Source organism: Protopterus annectens, chromosome 3.part0, assembly GCF_019279795.1.
Source record: "Protopterus annectens isolate FY-2018-M chromosome 3.part0, PAN1.0, whole genome shotgun sequence".
Classification (NCBI taxonomy): Eukaryota; Metazoa; Chordata; order Ceratodontiformes; family Protopteridae; genus Protopterus; species Protopterus annectens.
In genome coordinates this window covers 1,977,612,368-1,977,635,671 of record NC_056731.1, presented here as the reverse complement: position 1 = coordinate 1,977,635,671, position 23,304 = coordinate 1,977,612,368, and positions in this window count along the sequence as shown.

Here is a 23,304-nt window from a genome sequence, read left to right as displayed (position 1 = left end):
ATGGGGGGATTCTTGACACCTCCCTGTTTACGGTCATCTGCCAACTTGGCCAACCAAAGGGTGTTGACATTAGCTTTTACCACTGAGAAGTAGATGCCAAGTAGAAGTAGGTCTCAGCACAGAGTCCTGAGATACCCCACTGGTGACCAGTCTCTTAGTGGAGGTGGTATCACCAATCCTGACTTCCTAGGCCCTGCCAGTGAGCTAGCTGGCAGTGCAGTGAGTTATATAGGGGTTTATGCCCACTTTAGTGAGTTTGTCAACGATAGCTGAGTGGATTATTGTATCAAACCACTTAGCCAGGTCTAGGTAGGTGGTCTGCACTGTTTTCTCCTAATCCATTTCTTGGGTACCTTCTCAAAGAAGTGCACCAGGTTTAGTAGGCATGACCTTCCCTTGACAAAGCCAGCCTAGACTGGGTACAGTGTCTGAAGGCTACCTGTGTCTTTCTCAATCATTTTCATGATAATTCATTCCATGGCTTTGCATATTAGACTAGTCAGACTAATAGGTCTGTAGTTTCCAGGGCTGGTTGATGGTCCACCCTTGTGAAGTGGGATAATCATTGGAGTCCTCCATTCTCATGGCATAAAGCCTGTTTTGAAGCTAGAGTTGAAAAGTGACTCAAGTATTCCTGAAAGGCCATATTTCAAGCTTTTTAAGAGGCATCATAGGATATTGTCAGGGCCCACTGAGGCTGTCTTTTTGTCTTTAGCAAAGAGAACCTGCTCCCTGCTAATAGTTGGGGTGTTATGCTAGTAGTTATCTTATGGGGGGAGGGAGTGGGGATGAAGTTTGAGCTGAATTTTTCAGACAGCAAATTAGCTATGGTACCCTGTTCAGTGAAGGTGGAACCCCTGACCACCAGTTTGGCACACTGATGTGTGCTGCCTTTGAGGTTTCAAACATAGCTCTGTTGGAGCTTTTCTCCCCGGGCCTCCGCTGAAAAAGGACATGTATCCAGTCGGACCATCCCGGTTAACAAATGTAAAATAAATAATAAATAAATAAATAGCTGTAGAAGGCCTTGTGGTTGTCTTTATTCTGTGAGGCTATCTTGACCTCATAATTGGCCTTGTTGAACTTAATTAATCCTCTCAGTTTCCTGATTAGTTTGGAGAGCTCTTACTATGGGGAACTGCTCATCCTGATTTTATCTATGACTTTTTTCCTTATGTTATTTACACTTTTAAGGTTAGGATTCCACAGTCTGGTTTGTGTTTTAGAGTTTGTTTTGACCTTACTTCTAGTAGGTCCAGTAGCCTGTATCAAGCCACTTACATGTTTGTACAGGGCCTCTATGAACAATTCCACATAGGTTGCCGTGGACTCATGGTTGGGAAGGGTATTGACTTTTGCTAAACTATTGCCTAATAGGATGTAGTTTGCTTTGGAATAGTTATTATCTGTTACAGGGTTTGCTGGGGTTACTGAGCTGATTTTTTTTTTATTTTGGAGGCGTCATCTTTGTGATCCATCCTCACCACTGAGGACACAACATGGGGTGGAAGTCAGTGTTTTCCCATATTAGCGAATACCAAGACCAGTATGTTTGAACTTGTGGTGGGTGAGCTCACTATCTGGTCAAGGGTATTTGTGTTAATAAATTCCAGGAATCATTGTTTCTGCAATTGTGAGGCAGTGTATGTTTTCCAGTCTATAGAGGGGTAGTAAAAGTCCACCATGAATAGGGTGTCTGGTTTAATGCTGAGTGTCTCCAGTGGGTCTTGGTATGATCTGTGGGATTCCAGGGACATAGAGAGTGACCTATAGATTGCTAGGAGTCGGTATAGGACTTTGTCTATGATGATTTCCACTTGGATAAATTCCAGGACATCATTCTGTTTAACCAACCTAGAGTTATACTTGTTGTTAATATAGATTGAGAGTCCTCCACCTCCTTAGCAATTTATTGAGAAACATTTGAGCATTCTACAGTCTCAAGCCCATGAAATACCCAATGTACCCCTTGTTTGTCTGTAAAAAGTCCAAGTTGCTGGAGTGGTAAGAGCTCTACGTATCTTGGTATATCTACTGGCATGGATAGGTCAAGCATCCCTCCATTTCTCGTTTGTGGGCCTTATGATTCAACCAACATTTAGAGAATCTCAGCTGCTGGTGGTCCATGCCTAATGTGATGCTACCCTGTGTCATATGGATGCATTGTGTGTATATTTTTAAATGGTTTGTGCATCTGCATGAACTCAGTACAAGTCCTAAACAGATCTTAACTGCACTCTTAAAAGCAAAAATAGCACCTCTGTGGGACCCATCACTCTATCAGGTTCATTACACACCGTCTCTGAACCCTTAGTGAAACTGTTCACCATAAGCATAGCCATTGATTATGCTCCTGAGGAATGAAAATGTCTATAGAAATTCTTTCTAGATAATCATGCTGGCAGATCATTTTCACAGCCCTTTGGCATGATAGCTCATAAGTAATTTAACAACTTGTGAGACATTTCATTTTTAGTATCTCAAAAGGCACCTAACTATTGTGTTCATAGGTTGATGGGTTCATAGATTAATAGGAGATTACTAAACTAACTACATTAGGAGGCTGCTTTTTAAGCCTAGCCATGCTTTCCAAATGTGTCTGACAAATTCTGACACCCTAATATTATTTAGGGAGTATATTTAGGCTTGGGTATCGGTGGTCAAGCATTTATAGGAATAGATGCCATACCAGCGGTAAATTTCTCGTTGCCCATCCAGTGGTCCAAATTATTCTTGAACTGGGTTAGGCAAGAACTGTGCTTCACTTGTATGGGAAGCCTGTTCCACAGAAGGGGTAGTCTATGATACATACCTGTCCATCCAATGTATTCTGTTTATGTTATAACCAAGGTTTAGGTCCTTACATTGGGTAATTCTGATGCTATTTGTTTTAAAGATGCACAACAGGTCCATCAAAGCAGGATTACAGGATGTTTTATAGGCCAAACATAGATCACTTCTCGGTGGTCTATAGGAAACTGAGTACAGAGATAGGGCTTGAGGCTATCATATAGGACAAGTTGTTTAGGCCATGTATTATTTTTGTGAGAAACTCCTGTGGATGTTCCAGTCGTTGTGTATGCCTGGCCAGATACATACCAAAGCTGGAGTTGTACTCAGTGATTGGTCTAATAAGGGCCATGTACAGTTGATCAACGATATCCTTAGACCTGGATGCCATACCCTTATTTATAATATGTGCAATATAGAATCATTTCATTACTACTGTAAGATCATAGGACCATAGGTTACTAGGCTGACAGCCCAGGGCCCTTACAAGCCTATCTAAGTTGAAATCATGTTCAAGGGTGTCTGGTTCAAACAGACACAAAAATTAGCACCTATTGCCCCTCTTGCTCCTGTCCAAGAGGGATACAAGTGGAAACCCTGAGATGAATTTCCAGGTTACCCATCAAACGAGGGGCTTTGTTTAACATGAATAGGAAGCTTGTTTCAAAAGTGGGGCAACCTCTATGAGACAAATCTCTCTCCCCCGCAAGTTCTGTTGATGCCACTTACAAGGTTAAGGTCCTTTGAGCTAGTGACCAGTGTGCCATTTGATTTGAGAATGTGCAGCACTTCCATTAAAGTTAGGTCAGAGATTGCTCTATAGGCAAGGCACAGGTCGCCCCTAAGCAGTCTGTATGACAGAGAGTAAAGTGACAATGATTTCAGTCTTCCCACATAAGGTAAATCTTGAAGAACCTGCATTTTCTTTGTAAGGAGCCTTTGTGGTCTCTCCAATTGCTGCAGGTGTTTGGAAAGGAACTTACCAAAGGGACCATTTTACTCTATTATTGGCCTGATGAGGGAAGAGTACAAGGGGTTATAACCATTTTCCTGGAGGCAATGCCCTTACTTATGAGATGAGAAATATAAAATGCCCTTCTTGCCCTATGGAGACATGGTGATCGAAGTTAAGGTTACTGTTGACCTGTGTGCCCAGATCTCTCACCACTGACTGTGTGCTTAGGGTATTGCTATTGATATGGTAGTCTGCAGGAAAATCACCCTTGCTGAAGGGATTGATAAACTTAATGCAAAATGTAAAATGTATTAAATCATGATTTTGGCACCAGTCATTAGTCTGTGTAAGAACTTCTTGAAGGATGTTGACATCACTAGGGGTGTCAATGATCGTGCCCAGTTTGCAGTCATCAGCAAACCTTGTCAGTCATAATCCTTTAGTTTTAGCCTGTACTTCAGAGTAGTAGATTCCAAACAGTAGGGGTCCCAGAAGGAATCCCTGTGGAACACCATTGGTTATGGGTCTGCTGGAGGAGGTGTAGTCCCCTAATTTGACAGTATAAGTTCTATCATTGAACCAGTTTGGAACCTGCCTGACAATATATGGGTTGATACCCAGATGTGTGAGTTTATCAATGATGCCTGAGTGAAGGATTGTGTCAAAGGCCTTGGCTAAGTCCAGGTAGGCCATATGCACAGATTTGCCCTCGTCTACCCAGGGCAAGGAATGCTTGCAATGAGTGCAGTTTCATGCTAAAACTCCTAGCAGTTAGCAACGTGTCCTTTAAATTTCATTCAGAAGAATTTTTCACGTTGGTAATTTTGTCCTCATGAATTTGTCTAACTATGACTTTGTCTGGCATACAAGGCCATCTCAGACCCAGCCATGATGAAGTTGCTACATATCCATAAGTTAAACTCCACTCATGCAATCTGCATGCAAGACCTCAATCTGGTCTGTGACATTAACAGAACTTGTTGGCAGGATAGATTTGTGTCCCAAAGACTCCCCCAATTGTTGAATAGACTCCATCTCTATGTCAGGCAGAGTACCTCACTAGCCTGCTTTAAACGGAACCTGGATGACTGGATGGGAAACAGAAGATACACCCCTGGGATCCCACCTGTGTCCCTGCTGGACAGGGGAAACAGGTGCTGACTTTGTGGAAACATGGCCAAAATTCTTGGCTAGACTTACAAGGGTCTTTAGGCCAATAGCCTAGTATCATCCTATGAACCTAGGAACCTAATTAGGGCTTTGGTGACTGTCTCAATGAAGTTTGCCAAGTTTAACAGGCATGATCTCCCTTTGACAAATCCAAACTGGGTGGAGTTGAGCATTTGGAGATTTCCTATATATTTGTTAATAAGGTATATGATGATTTGTTCCATGGCCTTGCAGATAAGGCTGGTCATTCTAATGGGTCTATAGTTCCCAAGGTCTGTGGATGTACCCCTTTTGTGCAAAGGGATGTTGGCTGTTGCTTAGGCTGAGATTGAAAAGTGTGCCCAATGGTGATGCTAATTCCTGTTTTAACCCATGTATAACACAGACCAGGATGTTGTCTGGTCCCATAGAGGCTGTGTTTTTGACTTTGGAGAGGGCATTTAAGACCTACTCCCAGAGATACTAGGTGGGGGATTGGTGTTAGGGATGCTTTGGGGTATATGTGACAGGGACAGGGGAGTGAAGTTTTCACTGAGCCTGTCAGACAGCAGGTTTAGTATATCCACAAGTTCTGTATATGTAGTACCATTAACTATGAGTACAGCGTAAATCTGCACATTACCTTTGAGGTTACGGCTGTAACTAAGGAACACTTTATGGTTATCATTAGTTAGGGAAGCTAATTTAGATTCATAGTTAACTTTGGAGGTCTTCACTAGGAGCCTTATTTGCTTGTTTAACTTGAGGAGGGAATGTTTCCAGTTTTGAGACTGTTTCTTCCTACTCTTAGACAGCATTTCTTTCTCCTGTTGTATAGCCTATTAATGGCAGTTGTCCACCAGGTAAGTTTGTTGTTCCTTGAAAATTTTGCTTTGGCTTTATCAAGTATGGCAGAGTCAATACAATTGTACAGGTGCTCATATAAAGCATTGGTGTATAACTCAGCATAGATGTTTGTTCCATCAGTAGGGGGAGGGGGTATGAAGCTATTTATCCTGTCATGTAATTGGCCTAGAAGAAGTTTTTTTAGTCTAGTTGTTGCTAAGGGGGGGGGGGGTCTTGTGTTATATTTACATCTAGCAAGACTGATTTGTGGTCAGCTCTCACCAGGGTGGCCACAAACTGGGGGTGGTGCAGCAGACCCCCGTGTTGGTGAGCACCAGACCCAGGATGTTTGAGACCCTTGTGGTGTGTAACCCAACTGGTCCAGGGCACTGAAGTTAAGTCCAGGAACCTTTGGGCAAGTGAGTTAGAACACGTATAATTTACCCAGTCAATGGATGGTTAAAGTCACCCAAAACCAGGGTGTTTGGTTGTATCTTGATTGACTCAAGTAGATCCAAGTAGGCTGAGTGAATGTCTTGATTCATGGAGGGGGTCCTATACCTGGCAATGAGCCAAAGAGGGGTCTTACCTACAGTCAATTGTACCTAAAGTAATTCAAGGGAATCATGTTGATCTAGAAGTGTATTTATCTTTAATGAATATTGATACACCACCTCCTTTAGTTCTCAGTACTTCAGTTTGTGGTCTGAACATGTGAAAGGAAAGGTAACCTGATATAGCTGTAGTGCTCTCCACAGTCTTAAACCAGGTCTCAGTGATTGCACAAATGTCAGCATCTTCCAAGGTGAGAACTGTTTCCAGTGAGTGCAGTTTCTGATTTAGACTCCTACCGTTTAGCAGCATAACCCTGAAGTTATTTTTTAGAGGGTATATTTACATCAAGAATTTTGTTCTTGTGACATTGCATAAAAAAGGCACTATCGGGGTGGCAAGAGCCTTACCTAGCAACTGAAGTTCCAGGGGTGACAAATGAAGACAATCTCTGGACCCAGGCTGACAGATACTGGGTCCCCTTTGAATGACAGCAGAAACTAAGCCAGTTGTTGAAGTCAATCATTTTTTGTTTGTATTGAGGCATCATCCCAGGCGAAGGTAAAAACATTGCCTAAGGCTAGGGACATACTTGCATGAGACACATAATCAGAGAGCTCAATCATGTCTGTCTTCATATAGTCCAGTGAGGTATGTCTTAAGTCATTCATACCAGCATGCACTATGATGGAGTCATAGCAGTGCCTGTTGTTGAGAGACTTGAGTGTGTGTGTGTGTGTGTGTGTGTGTGTGTGTGTGTGTGTGTGTGTGTGTGTGTGTGTGTGTGTGTGTGTGTGTGTGTGTGTGTGATGTGGCTGATCTTGCCACCTGATAGATAGGTGACCGTGACTTTTTCCTTATCCAACCTGGTGAGAGAGACAGCTGTGTGTCTCACAATTGAGTCTCCAATGTGTTGTGCCTTATGGACTTGACTGGTGAGGCACTGGTGTGGGATACATTAAGTGTAATATATTCTGCAGAGGATGTATTATGTGAATTGTGCTTGCGTTTGGGAGGTCTCTGATGTTTACATAAGCTTCTGGTAAGGACCTCCACATATGTAAGTTTATGTGTTGTTGGTTTGGTAGGTGCAGGAGATGAGTTGTGCATGCTGACAACCTGCTTAATATCAGATGAACTGACTGGTGAGCAAGAGAACCTGGATTCTAGGTTCTTAATATAGATGCATCTCTCACATAATGAATTTGTATGGACTAGAAGTGGGTTGTCAGTGTACATGAGGCAATTGCTACCTTGCCTCAGGATGCCGCTGGAGAAATTGTGGGAAACTGTCCATCCATAATGCTAGGTAAGTTGATGTGGTCAGAAAACAGGGAGAGGACAGGAAGGACCAGGTAAAGTAGTGGACAGGAGAAGTCTATAAAAAATTATGAAGGGCTAGTGGGTAGGATCTGTGTTGGTATCTGAGAAGCTTCACTGAATGTATCACCTGTCAGTGAGGTACAGTCACAAATACTCACTGATGGAGCACCAGCAAAATACTAAGGGAAAATTTGCAGGCAAAAGTGTTTGTGTCTATAACTACCATTGGTGCCCAGCACTGCTCGGCAATGCACAATGCACAAACAAGTGCAAACCTGCACAAACGTGGTGCTTATGTGGCAAATAAGAGCAAACTTGATTTAAACAAATTAACCAATAACAAAATCTTAAAACTGAGCCCTGTTCCAGCAACCTTCAGTCAGCTGAGTTCTAACTGTACACTCCTGCCACTAGGGTGCAGGGGAACCATCTCCAACAAAAGATGGCCTGGTTTAGTGTTCAAGTTATACAGACAGAACTAGAATCAGCAGGTCTGAATCTAGTCTATGCTACAGCAAAGTCCAACAATTTCAGAATAAAAACAGTTCAAGTAAGCAGTGATATGGTAAAAATGCAGTTCAAAAGTGCAATATACAGTGAAAAAATCTACTTAAGTTTTGCAGAGATCAGAAGATGGCTTGGATTGATCAGATAAATACAGCAGAGCAGTAGCTGGTCACCAAACTCTGTGGAGATTAGCTAAAATAAGTGCAAACCTGCACAAACCCATAATAGTCAAAGGCCAGGTTATTGTCTACATATGTTCCCAAATCCCTGACTGCTGGTTCTACTTTTACGGGTGTATTATCAATGCGATAGGTTCCATGAGTAGCCATCTTCCCAAAAGATACTATTATGCATTTCTTGGCATTGACTGTTAGACAATGGCTCTGGCACCAGTTATTAGTCTGTGTCAGGCCTTCTTGGAGGGTATTGGTGTCATTGGGAGATTCTATGACTGCATCCAGTGCAAACTTGGTTAACCAGAGGCTGTTGTGATTGGCCATGACTTTATAGAAATAGATACAAAAAACAGCAGCCCCAGCACTAATCCTTAAGGGGCTCCTCTGGTGGCTGACCTCTTTGTTATGGTAGATTCTCTTATCTTAACTTCTTGGGTCCTTTCTGTGAGCCAGCTGGGTGACATAGGGGCTTATATGTAATTTTCTGAGTTTTTCTACAATACCTGAATAATGTGTTGTCTCAGATGCTTCGAACAGGCCAACATAGGCAGTACTCTCCATTTTGCCTTCAAACAATGCTTTGATAACCTTGAAGAAATCCACCAGGTTGAGTAGGCATGACCTACCCCTTACAAAGTATCTGAAGGCTTCCTGTGTCATTGGTCATCATCTCCATGATAATTCATTCCAGGTCTTTGAATATGAGACTAATCAGACTTTATGGGTCTGTAGTTATCTGGGTCCGTAGATGGCCCACTCTTATTCAGAGGGATAAATGTTGCATTCCTCCATTTGCTTTGTACAAAGTCTGTCTGAAAGCTGTGGTTAAATACTCATTCTAATGATCCTGATAGGTCATATTTCATGCTATTGTCCATATGATTTTACTTTCCAAAACACACATGTGCATATAGAAGCTAGACAATGCAGAAAAGATACTGGGATTTTTCAGAAACTGACACATTGATGACAATTAGAAAAGATTGCATGTGACTTGTTTTGTTTCACTAAGAGCTGAATTCGGCACTAGGTGACCTAGGCAGTTGCCTAGGGCCTGTTGACTTGGGGTATCACTCTCCAGGGGGCTGCCAAAACATTTAATTTAAAAGTTGTGTATCAACACATGTATGTTTTTGCTGCTGCTGCTGCTGTTTGCAGACATGCCTTTCAGACTGTGTGTATAATGCCCCTACTTAGGGATGGCAGGATAGTTAGTTAACCTAGTCAGGCTCAAACCTTATACCTTGCTTACAATAAACAAGAGTCTGAATCCTCTATATCAACTACCAAACTAGTTTCAAAAGGGATGCTGAGTTTCAGTGTATTTTTCAAGGAATTGTGTTTCAGTGCATTTTTCAGGGAATTGTGAGTTTCAGTGCATTTTCAAAGCATTGCGAGTTTCAAGGGGAGAGAAGTTTATTGTTGCTCATGCTAAATTTGTTTTCAATGTGCAGCTTTTTTCTTTAGCAAAAGGCCATCAGTGTTTGTGCTATACACTTTAAAGCAATGTCAGTAATACAATAGGTAGTGGATTTGCCCTTAGACGTAGATGGCTGTGGGTTCTATTCTCACACCATGTAGATGGATGGCAATACTACAGTTATTTTAAGGGGGGTAGTGGGTGCTGCATTTTTGAGTGTGTCCTCTTTTTGTCTAGTAACTATGAACCTATTGTTGATTTGCCAGCCATTCTCTATTGCAATATTACCAGCTTACCATTTTTTAATACAACACAGGCAATTTATTCTTAGCGTGCAGCAGGCACTGAATTCGTAGATGAAACACTGAAATGTAAAGTTGTTTACCAGCAACAATCTCTATATTAGTTAAAGATCTCTGGAATTACTCAGATGACTTCCTTCTACAGAAACAGTGTTTATATTGACTGATATTGGTGGACTATAATGAAGTTTGACATGTTCTGAAATAAATAGTTTTGTTATAATTGGTTCCCACAGTCTTTCATTACTTACTGGAAACAATGTTCAAAACTACAACTTTAAAACACATTCTAACAAGTGGTGCTGTGTTATACCTTATACAATGAATATAATTTAATACAATCAGGAAGGTGAATCAAAGAAAGTAAAAACAAGAAAAATCTAACAAAGCTAGATTTTCCACTGTGTGATTCCTTAAAACCCGTGTATTAGAGGTAAGATGGGATATATGCAAATGGCCCCTTAAGGACATCAGTTGTTTCCGCTATATGGCAGTTCTGAATGCACATGGCTTTTTTAAAGTCTGTTATAGACACATAAAACCAATGAAGCCAAACCCCACTAGCTGCAGACATGCATATTTCAGTTTAGCTTTCTTATAGCCTCATCACCACAGTATAAGTGGACTGGTTGGCTAACCTTTGGAAACACAGAGTTTTCATACCCAGCTGATGTCCATGATCTTTCGGGTGTCTGCAAAATATCCCAACTAAACAAATTAAACACCTGATGTCCATATGGGTCCATTTGCATATATCCCATGTTACCTCTAAATACAAGAGGTTTGAAGGAATCACACAGTGGAAAATCTAGCTTGGCTATATTTTTCTTGTAGTTTTTACTGATTGGTTTGTCTGTGTGACCTTGTTGCTCATTGAATGAAAGAACAAATGCATGTATCCATGGTCCTAGAAATGTGTGCAACAGACAAAGGTAAGCTTGATCGTTGGGTTTCAATATTATTTTTAGGGCAAAGAAGTTTATTGTTCATGCTAGGTCTTTTTTCATTGTGTGACTATATTGTTTTGTTAAGCAAATGGCTATCAGTGTTTGTGCTATAAAATTTGAAATAACAGTTTTAAATTAAATCCAAATATCTGTAATCATTGTAGAAACAAAGAAAATCAGATGTAAACTAGCAGGTTTGAACAGTGTTTATTGTAATTGGGGAGAAATAACCAAGTAATGGGACACTGGAAAGGCTTTGGGGGGAGCAATCCATTACCCTGCCTAGGGATCCATTAGACTATGATTCAACTGGTTTCACTGATCTGAAGTCTTCATGTATCATGTCAGTTTTTATAATAAATTATTATTTTGAAAACATCTTAAAATAATAAGTATAAGAAGCTAGCTAGGTGAGTCTTGGACAGAGACAGACAGAAAATCAGAGGCAAGTATATAGGACAAGACAGAGGCAAGTAGATAAGACAGATATACGCATACATGACTGGAGGGATTCATTTACTTGATGCAGATAAGCAAATAGCTAGATAACAGAAGGTATGTAGTTTGTCACAATGCCCAGCAGTGTGATTGTAAAGTTTATGAAAGCAATGACACATATCTCAAATTGAACAAATGTTTGCTATTGCCAGCAGGTGACACTGTCTTACTTTAATTTGCATCAGGAAGTTGAAACTTGAATCTTTCACTGTAGCAGTTTTAATGAACTATTTAACTGGTCTTCTTCTTAAGCATTAGTTTGCTTTTCACAAGTCAGTGCATTAACAGTCAACTAGATGATTGGCATGCCAAGAAAATATACTGATACTTTGTTGGTCTTTACAAACAATAAACTAATTATCTGCTCATAATTAGCCATTTTATGATAAATAAATAATAACTAAGTAAATATTTTGATACTTTTTTGGTACAGAATTCAGTGTGCAGTATCTATTGTACTTAAGCTGATCTTGTCTGATGGACACGTAAAACTGTAAAAGAAATTGCAGAAACAAGTTCTGTGACTACCAATATTTAAAGAGTTAGTTATTTATTTACTTATTAGTTTACATTTGGTAACCAGGATAGTGTGATGGAAATGATAGGCCATTTTCAGCCGAGTCTCAGAGAGAAATGCTGCATGTAAAAAACATATACCCAATATTAGAAAAAAAAAAAAATATATATATATATATATATATATATATATATATATATATATATATATATATATGTGTGTGTGTGTGTGTGTGTGTGTGTGTGTGTGTGTAGCAGGATATTATACAGGATGAACAGCTGCCTGCATATCATTATCACACTATATATACAATTTTGAGACATAAAGTGTTTATCTACAATATTATATACAAGGGATATGAGAACAGAGATGGGAGACAAAATGAGTAGGGGGTATTAAGGAAGAGAGGGTGTTAGAAGTGTTGAATGAGGTCAGTTGATATACAGAGTGAGAAAGGTGAAATAATACAGGATGAAGGTTTTAAGCAGTATATGACTATATGCAGGAAGATTTCAGGTAAGACTATGGTATCAGATAATTTAGCCTGTATTAGAGAATTTTGATTACATTACTTTGTATATCATTAACATATGTTAGTTTAAAGCTTGATGGAAGAACAAAACAAGTAAAAAAGGTCACACAGAAAAAAAATCAAATGAAAAAACATCAAAAAGACCCTGACAAGCCAGAGACTCCACTAGATAATAAATTAACCCCTTCTGAAGGAGGCTCATAGGAAATAGGCAAATTACCTCTTAAGGATCTTTTGTGTCTCAGCTAGATGTCTTGCAAAACCACATGAATTTCAACTTGAAGGAGGCTCATAAGAAATATGCAAATGACCTCTTAAGGACCTTTTTTGGTTCAGCTACATATCTTGTAAATGCACATGACTTTCAACTTTTTACAAGTCTTTATTAAGGCATTCAGACCATTAAAGCCAAACCCTACTAGCTGTAGACATGACATGTTTCACCCTTTTACAGAATATCAGTACAGTGTAAATGAATAGTTCAGCCAGTATCTGAAAACTATCTTTAAACCAACCATTATGGCCACACAGTTAGTTGCTCCTGAAAAAGGACACTTGTACACAATGGACTTATCTTATTAACAAATGCATAAAATGCAGTTGTCTGCATTGGTTTCTGAGTCTATAAATGAATATCAATTCACTGTGTTAGGACTCATTAGTGAACCCTCCTAACTATAATTCTCTAAGGGCAAGGACACATCTGCCATTGTACCCTAATAATGTTTTTTCTTTGTTCATTAGCTTTATTCCTGATAGAGCAATTAATCAGCTGTCTTCATAAATTCATACATCCATGGTGCAGTCATTTTGTGTTCTTTTATCAAACACTATGGTGGTGGTGCTGCGGTAGCGTTGTCGCCTCAGAGTAAGACATTGTCCTGTTCAATTCTCAGCTGGAGCATCTTCTGTGTGGAGACATGCGTGAATGGGCGTACCTTCGTTGAAGGATGTGCGTAAGAGCTGGCAACTCGGCACGTTAAAATCTACTGCCAATCATTAGCGGACCGGAGTTCCGCTGTGGCGACCCCTAACTGGGAAAAGCCGAAAGACACAACAACATTGACTGTATGTATCACACAGTTTGCAGTCTCTAGCCTCTGCAATATGAAGAAGGAGTTCAAAAATTATTCATAGGTTCATAGCAGATTACTAGGCTAATTTCTCAAGAGCCTTTATAAGCCTAGCCAGTTTTACCTAGATTTTACCCAATTTTCTATCCCTAGAGGAAAGATAGCAAAGGTCAGCAAGCAGGGTTTTGACAATTTTTACAGATTGCCCCTGTCAATAAGGGTCATGGGCACCACCCCAGGAGTGAATTTGTGATTTCCCATCCATTGGTCCAGATTGTGCTTGAACATGGTCAGTGAAGGGCTCTGCTTCACATGAATAGAAAGGCTATTCCAGAGGAGGGGCAAACTGAGATGCACATTTGTCTCTCCAGCATGATCTATTCATGTCAGAAATCAGGTTTATATCTTTGTAGCAGGTAATCCTCATGCAGTTAGTTTTGTGAATATCCAACATTTCCATCAGGGCTGGGTCAGTGACTGTCTTGTATTTCAGACATAGATCACCCTTCAGTAATCAGTTGGAAATTGAATACAATGATAGGGCTTTTAATTGGTCTTCATATGGCATGTTGGTTATATATTCATAGGTGTTTACTAGGCTAATGACCACAAGGGCCTTTTTAAGCCTAGCCATGCAACCCAAATCTCTAATGAGTTTGGATACCCTTGATAAGTGTAAGCATGGGCCTGGGATAAGAGTAAGAATCAAACTTGTACCTTTTGTTTGTAGGGTAAACACCTTAACCATTGTACCAATCCCCAACACTATATATTATACCCTGTATTTTTCTGGTGAGACACCTCTGAGGATGCTCCCACTGTTGCAGGTGCCTGCCAAGGTATATGCCAAAGGGTGCATTGTACTCAATTATTAGTCTGATAAGGGCCAAAATCAGTGGTACTAAGACATCCTTAGATATGGATGCCATAACCTCACTTATAAGCTGTGCCACATATGTTTTACTCAACACTGTGGATACATGTTGGTCAAGGTTTAGATTACTATCTATCTGAATAGCTAGATCTCTCACCAATGGGAACACCTAGAGGGTACTATCGATGTTGTAATTTGCAGTCATATTTTATTTCCCAAAGGGTATTATTATGCATTTCTTCACATTTAGTTTGAGGCTGTGACTCTGACACTAATACTTAGACTTCATCAGACCTTTCTGTAGGATATCAACATCATTTGGGGAGTCAGTGATTGCCCCCAACTTGCAGTCATCAACAAAGTTGGTCAGCCAAAGGCCATCTACATTTGCCTTGACATCTGAGAAATATATTCCAAACAGGAGGGGGACTAGCACTGAGCTCTGTGGTACTCCACTGGTGACTGGCTTCTTGCTGGATGTAGATTCCTTCAACATGTGTCCTGTCTGTGATGTAGTAGGCTATCCGTCTGGTGATGTAGAGGTTTATGCCCAATTTGTTTGAGTTTATCTGCAGTACCTGAGAGGGGTATTCTGTCAAATGCCTTGGTCGGGTCAGGCTAAGCAGTTTGCACTCCCTTACCCTCATTCATGGCCTTAGAGACCTTCGCAAACAAGTCCACGAGATAAAGCAGTCAGGACCTGCCCTTGAGGAAACCAAACTGGGGTGGGTCTAGAGTCCTGAGATTTCCTATGTTGCTGTTAATCAGGTCCGTGCTTATCCTTTCCATAGCCTTACATGTGAGGCTAGTCAGACTTATGAATTGGTAGTTTCCTTGGTCAGTTGATGGTCACCATTTAGGCAGAAGGATGACTGTTGCTGTCCTCCACTCTACTGGGACAAAGCCTGTCTGGGGACTGTGGTTAAATAGAGATCTGTGTGGGTCTGCTGGGTCATGTTTCAAGCAATTTAATAAGCACCCAGAGATATCGTGTGATGGGCATATAAAAAAAATAAAAATATATATGTAGCAGGATATTATACAGGCTGAACAGCTGCTCGCATGTTATTATCACAATATATATATACCATTTTGATCATTTAGACATAAAGTGTTTATCTACAATATTATTATACGGCGGATATAAGAATAGAGATGGGAGAAAAATGAGTGGGGGGCATTAAGGAAGGGAAGGTGTTAGAAGTGTTTGAATGAGGTCAGTTGAGATATAGAGTGAGGCCCACTGATGTCATGTTTCTAGCTTTAGAGAGGGCAGTGACGACCTGTTCTTTTGTAATAACAAGCAAAGGAAATGTAGGGGGTATTTCATAGGAAGAGACCAGAGGTGATGAGGGGGTGAAATCTGGCCTGAATTTATAGGCCAGCAGGTTTGGTATTTTTTCTGGATGAGGTAGTGTCATATACAGCCAACTGAACACATTGCTGAGTGTTTCCATTAAGATTTCAGGCATAACTAAAAAAAATGCTTTGTGGTTATACTTTGCTTGGGAGGCTATTTTAGTCCTGTATTTAGCTTTTGAAAACTTCACTAGTACACTGATTTGCCTGTTGAGACTAATGAAGACTTGTTTCTCTGTTGTGCCCCCTCCCCCTTACTTCTAGACAGGAATGTCTTCCATCTTTGTATAGTCTATTTATGCCAGGGGTCCACCAGGGTGGCTTGTTTTTCTGGCTAGACCTACGTTTAGTTTGGTCAGGTACTGCCATTTCTATGCAGTTGTTTACGTGGTTGCACAGGGCATTTGTGTATAGTTTTGCATAGATTTCCATGTTTTAGGGGATAGGGGGAACATTAAAATTACCTATGCTCTCACTTAATGGAAGATAATTTGCCTTGGAAAAATTATTTTGAGTTTTAGGGTTTGATGAGGGTTCTAATATTACATTTATTTACAAAGCTGATTTATGATCTAATCTTACCAATGAGGACATTACAGTGGGGGGAGGGGTGCCATGCTCCACCATGTTTGTGAGTCCATATCAAGGATACTTCAGACCTTACTGGGCGTGCAGACCAGCTACTCCAAGCATTTGCATTGACAAAGTTCAGTAATTTCTGAGCCTATATGTTTGTGGTCATATATGTTTCCCATTTTAGGAAGTGGTAGTTAAAATCATCCATGTGTAGTGCGTTGGGCTGAATGGTAAGTGATTCTAGTAATTTCAGGTATGTGGACTGGTTTTCAGGGTTCATGGTTGGGGACTTGTAGCCAGTGTTGATATGGTGTGGGACTTTGCCTATGGTCAGCTTGACCAATGTAGAGGTGTGATTGTTTTTTTCTGTAAATGGAAACACCTCCTCCTTTCATTTTTTTTCCTTTTCAGAGGGTGGTCTCAATGTGTGATAGGCATTGTGGCCTTGCACTGCTGGGGTGCTTTCCACAGCCAAGAACTACATGTCTGTAACTGCACAGACATCAGCATTTTTCAGGGTGAGGAGAGCTTCCAGGGAGTGCAGTTTCTTGTTAAGACTCCTAGCACTGAGCAGTAGTACTTTCAGCTTGACATTAGAAGAATTTGTTATGTTGGTAGGTCTCTTGGTTTGGCACGGCCTAAACAAGGCACTATGGGGGTGGCTAATGCCTTGGCTAGTATTTGAAAGCCTAGTGATGAAAGGTGCAGACCATCTCTGGCAAAGCAGTGTGGTCTGTTGAGCATGTCATCCCAGGCTGACAAATACTGGATCCTCTTGGAATGACACCAGTAGCTAAGCCAATTATGGAAGTCAATCATTTTCTGTTTGTACTGTGGTATCTTTCTTTGTGAGGGTAGAATGCTGCTCAGTGTGAGGTTCATACCAGCCTGCAACATGTATTCAGAGAGATCCGTCCTGTCTCTTCACATAGTCCAGAGAGGTACATCTCACGTCATTCACACCTACATGGTTCATGACTAAGTTATACTGGTACTTGTGTATGGTTGAGTGACCTGAGAGATTGCTTGACCTGTAAATGCTAGCCCCTGAAAAGCAACTAGCTGTAACCATTTCTTTGTCCAGCCTGGTGAAGGCCCATCCATGAGTCTCATGATGGAGTCTCCTATGACTAAGATGTTTGAATATGTGGTATTTCACCTTTGGGGCTTACTTGTGGAGACACGGATATGTATTTGTATTTGTAGTGGTTGGTGTTGACTTGGTTTTGTTTGCATGTGGTTTCTGAGGGCAGCTTACAGGAGGCCTGTGAGGTTTTGGTAAGTTACACGTGAGTACCTCCACATATGTGGGTTTATGTGTCGAGACATTATTTAGTGAGGGAAAAAATGTGAGTGCGGTGTTTGTCATTTGATTTGTCAGTATATGAGAGCCGTGTCTCAGTTTTTGTAGTGTATCTACATCTCTTACATATTTTGTTTGTTTCAGGATGAAGTGGTTGTCAGTTTACATGAGACAGTTGCTACATTGCTTCTGGATGCCCATGTCCAGTTGGCTGGGCAAAGCAAAAGCAGTAAAGTGCATATCTATGTTTTCAGACTACTTACTATGTGTTTAACCAGTGAGAAGAGTGGGGAGAGTTAACAGGACTAGGGAGATATCACACAGAAGAAGAATGGATGTGATACTCAATGTAAACTGCAGCTATCCAACAAGATGATGCTGCTCTGTGAGCAACTCAGATGCAGCAGCACGGGGACTGGAGAAGGTTGCAGAAATAATTATACTAAGGGAAATTTTGACTTGATAGCATTTTGGTCTATGCAGGGCACTGCCAACTGCTGATGTGTGGAGAGCAGCCTTGCATAAACAATGGGCTTATATAGAATAAAAAAATAAGTTTTACAACAGCAAAACCTACAGACCAACCAGGAAAATACACATTACGCTTTCAGCCAGCAGCCACCAACTCAGATAGGTTTGCTAGAGTAAACTTCTGCCACAAGAGTGCAGTCAGAAAGCCCTCTTAATGTAAAATGCTGGTTTTAGAGCTTAAGTGCAGGAAAACCACACAGTCTAGATACTATTGTCCTGTAAAACTAGCAGACACAATGTAATTAAATACTACAGCAGCAGTGAAAACAGTTCTGCTTTGAAACTCTACTGAAGTGCAATGAAATGTAACAAGTAATACAGGATTCTTATGAAATACAGTAAAAGTCATCAGAAGAAGTGCAAAATTATACTTTTTTGATCTTCTAGCAGCAGAATGCTTTCAATTCAGCAAATTCTGTGTGAGTCACAGGCAAAGTAGCCAAACCAAGAGCAGCTCTAAGCAATTGAGCACAAACCCATGTAAACACTGGGCTTATACAGAATCAGAAAAACAAGTTTTACAGAAACAAGGTCTACAGACCAATCAGGAAAACACACATTAAGCTTTCAGCCAAAAGCCCCCAACTCATATAGATTTGCTCCAGCACACTTGTGTCACAAGAGTGCAGTCAGAAAACCCTCAGTGTAAAGATGCTGGTTTTAAAGCTCAGGTACAGAGAAACCACATAACATAGATACTAATGCCTGTAAAACTAACAGACACAATGTGATTAAGTAGTACAGCAGAAGTGGAAACAGCTTTATATCACTACTGTAGAATATTGACTCTGAACTCCAGTTTTATTAAACTTCAGCTCACCGCATTTACATCAGTGTTGAGTAGGATTGGGTGAAGTCAGCAAATTTATGTTCTAGCACAAAACTTCAATGGTCAAGCAGTACTATGAAGAAGAACATGGAGCAGTTGAATTTAATAGAGATCGGATCTTAAAAGAATGCTGTGGCTATTTTCTAGTATGATATGCATGTCTGATTAAAAAGTTATGAGGATTTCAAATTTCATGGTGATGACAAGTGATGTTGGCAATAGAAGAAATTGTGCAAGTATGCAGCATGTAAGCTGTATTTGATTGATGCCTCTTTAATTGCAGTTTTATATATTCTTAACTTTAATGTGCATGTCATTTAAACAGCTGCATGACAGTTAGCTTAGAATTATGTTTCATAAATAATAAACCACAATATAAAACTTCAGCACCAGTGAGTACATGGGAAGTTACTCAGCGTAAGATTATATAATGCTAACATGTTACTAAGAAAGCTCATTCAGGGCATTTTCTGAATATGATAGTTAGAAAGCATTTGACAGAAAGTGTTGCTACTGTGCTCAGTTATAATTCTGAGACTGATAAATGCAATCCCTGGAATTTAAAAAAAATAGAAATACAGAACAGAGTATGTCATATATCACCATTCTCTTTAAAAGTTGTTTTTTTTTAACTAGATAGATACATACATATAGACACATACCAACCCCAAAATTTCCATACCACAGAATATTCTGAGAAACAGCAATCTCAGACAGTTCATATTTTCAGTTATTCAGTCTCGTTATTGTAAGACTTGCATAAAATCAGTCTTGGAATATCAAATGGTTACCATTATACTTAATGAAGTGTTATGCTAATGTTTTGAGATTTCAGCTCCTTTACTCCTTTTGTTTATTTTTAGTACATTAATTATTTACATATTATTGCCCAAGTTCAAACACATGCACTGCAGATGGCTGATGAATAGAAGGTGCAGCGAAAAGGCCTCTGTCCGGTTTAGGGAGAAATAAGCACATAAACATCAGAAGCAATAAATAACTGGTGACAAGACTGTAACTAGTTCACAATATGTGACTTTTGACAAGACTGCAGCTCACTCACATGCATGTGGCTGGGGTGTAGCCAGAAAATTCGATTTTGTACTCACAAACTCTTTCTGCAGCCCCCCCAACCCACCCAGCATCTTAAAAATTGACACAGTTTTAAAAATATTGCATCCTCCCCAGCAGATAAATGTACACACCATTTCCATTGGTTCTCTCTAAAACTATTAAATGTATTTTTAGATTACCAATTCTCTCTGTAAGCAAGTTACTTACCTGTAATTAGAGGGATCACTTTAGACAGTTGTAGACATAATATAGCCTGAAAAAGCTACAATGTTTCTGAATTATACAAAGAAAAATGTATTCTGTAGTGTACAAAGGGTATGCCTGGAAAAACTGTGGTAGTGGTGCTGCAGTAGCATTGTCGCCTCACAGTAAGACGTTGTCCTGTTCAATTCCCAGTTACAGCGTCTTTTGTGTGGTGACATGCGTGAATGGGTGTGCCGTTGTTGAATGTTGTGCGTCAGGGCTGGCAACTTGGCATGTAAAAATCCACTGCCAATCATTAACGAACCGGAGTTCTGCTGTGGCGACCCCTAACCGGGAAAAGCCGAAAGACACAACAACAACAACAAAGGGTATGCCTGGCCACATCAGTATGTGGTTTGTGACAAGAATGCAGCTAGTTCACAAGCACATGCACAGCAACATGTGGCTTGTGACAAGACTGTAGCTGGTTCACATACAAATACACAACAATGTGACTTGTGACATGACTGCAAATGGTTCACATACAAGTACACAGCAATGTGAATTGTGACATGACTGCAGCTGGTTCACCTGCACATACACAGCAATGTGTGACTGGTGAATGGATTGCACCTGTCTCATGTACGTGCAGAGCAACATGTGACTGGTGACAAGGCTACAGCTGTCTCTCATGCACGTTCACATGCACAGCAAAATATGAATGGCGACTGTATTGTAGCTGGCTCACATGCACATACACAGCAATATGTGACTTGTGGATTTTTTCTGCCCTTTAAACTGATTAATGTTCTTAATGCATGACGTATAAAATGTTCCCTGAAACTGTCATTCAGTTACAAGTGACTGTCTTGGCAAAGCAGGCATATATTCAACAGAATGCATTATATGCTTGCGTATTTTGCTTGTGATGTTTGCATATATGAAATATATTCGACCCTGGTTTGTAATAAACAAGATATCTGATACTCTTTGTTTTGGGAACAAATCTTGTAATGAAAATGAAGTCACAAGACAAAAAGTAAGTTTCCATATAGCAGGTGATCTAACATCATGGCATACTTAGTCACCTGAAGATCTGGAGTTCATAGGTTCATAGGTAGGTACTAGGCTATCTGCCCGAGGGCATTTATAAGCCTAGCCAGAGTGTGTCAGCTTTCACTGCCCCATTGATTAATTAACTGAGCCTCTGTCAAGAAGAGCCAATGAGGTGATCCCAGAGGTGTATTTTCTGTTACCCATCCACTCGTCAAGGCTCCTCTTGAAGAGTGTTAGTGAGGGGCTCTGCCTAATGTAGTTAGGAATTTCGTTCCAAAGCATGGGGAGTCTCTGTGACAGGAGTGAATCCCTCCAGCATGTTCTATTTATTGTTGTGGTGAGGTTTAGCTCACTAGAGCGAGTGGCTCGCAGTGACTTGGATTTCTTTAGGTGGAGCATATCCATCAGTTCTGAGTTGGACATGACTTTGTAAGTCAGGCAGAGATCACCTGAGTAAGCGATATGCCACTGAGTATAGCCGGGGTTTTTCCAGTGGGGCTGCATAGGACATATGTTTGAGGCCAGTAATCCTTTTGGTGAGGTACTTTTGTGGTCTTTCCAGCTGTTGGAAGTGTCTTTTGAGGTACATCCCAAATGGGGCATTGTACTCGATGATGGGTCTAAAGAGTGATGAGTAGAGTGGCACTATAACCTCTTTATTTCTAGATGCGAACCCTTTAGTAATTAGATGGGCTACATAGAAGGATTTCCTAACTACTTTGGCAATATAATTGTCAAAGGAGAGATTGCTATCTACCTGGGTCCCCAGATATCTTATTACCTCTTCTGTATTAAGGGGGCTGCCACCTATGTGGTAATTCATGGGTGTTTTGTTTTTCCCAAACGGAATGACTATGCATTTTTTGGCATTTAGCTTGAGACCATGAATTTGACACCAGATGTCCATCTCAGTAAGGCCCTTTTGGAGAATGTCCATGTCAGCCGGAGAGTCAATTATGGCTCCCAGTTTGCAGTCATCAGTGAACTTGGTTAGCCATAGTCCTCCTGTGTTTGCCTGTACTTCTGAGAAGTATATGCCGAACAGTAGGGGTCCCAGGACCGAGCCTTGTGGGACACCACTTGTGACTGGTTTAGAGTCAGACCTGGAGCCCACTATTCTTACTGTGTGCATTCTGTCTGTAAGCCAGTTGGCAACCCATCTCATGACGTAGGGGTTTATGTTCAGGCTGGTGAGTTTTTCTATAATTTCCAAGTGAGGAATGGTGTCAAAAGCCTTGGCGAGGTCAAAGTAGGCTGTGTGAACCACCTTCCCCTCATCTATGGCCTTGGTGACTGTCTCAAAGAAGTCAACCAGGTTTAGTAGGCATGATCTGCCCTTACAAAGCTGAACAGGGTCAGGTCAAGTGTTTGGAGGTCCCCAATGTCTTTGTTAATGAGTTCCATGATGATGTGCTCCATAGCCTTGCAGACCAGGTTAGTCAGGCTTATGGGGCAATAGTTACCAGGGTCAGTTGTGGCTCCTCATTTGTGGAGCGAAATAACCATTGCTGTGTGCCATTCTATGGGCATGTAGCCTGTGGAGGGGCTGAGGTTGAACAGTGTGTTTAAGTGGGGAAGTTAGTTTGTTCTGTAGTTCATGCAGGACGCAGCCTGGGACATCATCTGGCCCCATTGATGCTGTGCTTTTGGCTTTTGAAAGGGCTGTTTTCACCTGTGCATCTGTGACACTACACTTTTCTGGTATTGTTGTTGGCCCTTTTGGGGGTGAGAGGGGGGTGAAGTTTGCACTGAATCTATCTGCCAGGATGTTGGCAATATCAGTAGGTTCAGTATATTTTGTGCTATTTTGCACTAGCTCAGAGCATATCTGTGAGTTGTCACTTAGATTCTTGACATAGTTAAAGAAGGCTTTGTGATTATCTTTCGAATACTTGGCTATTTTTCTTTTGAAGTTAGCCTTGGATGATTTTA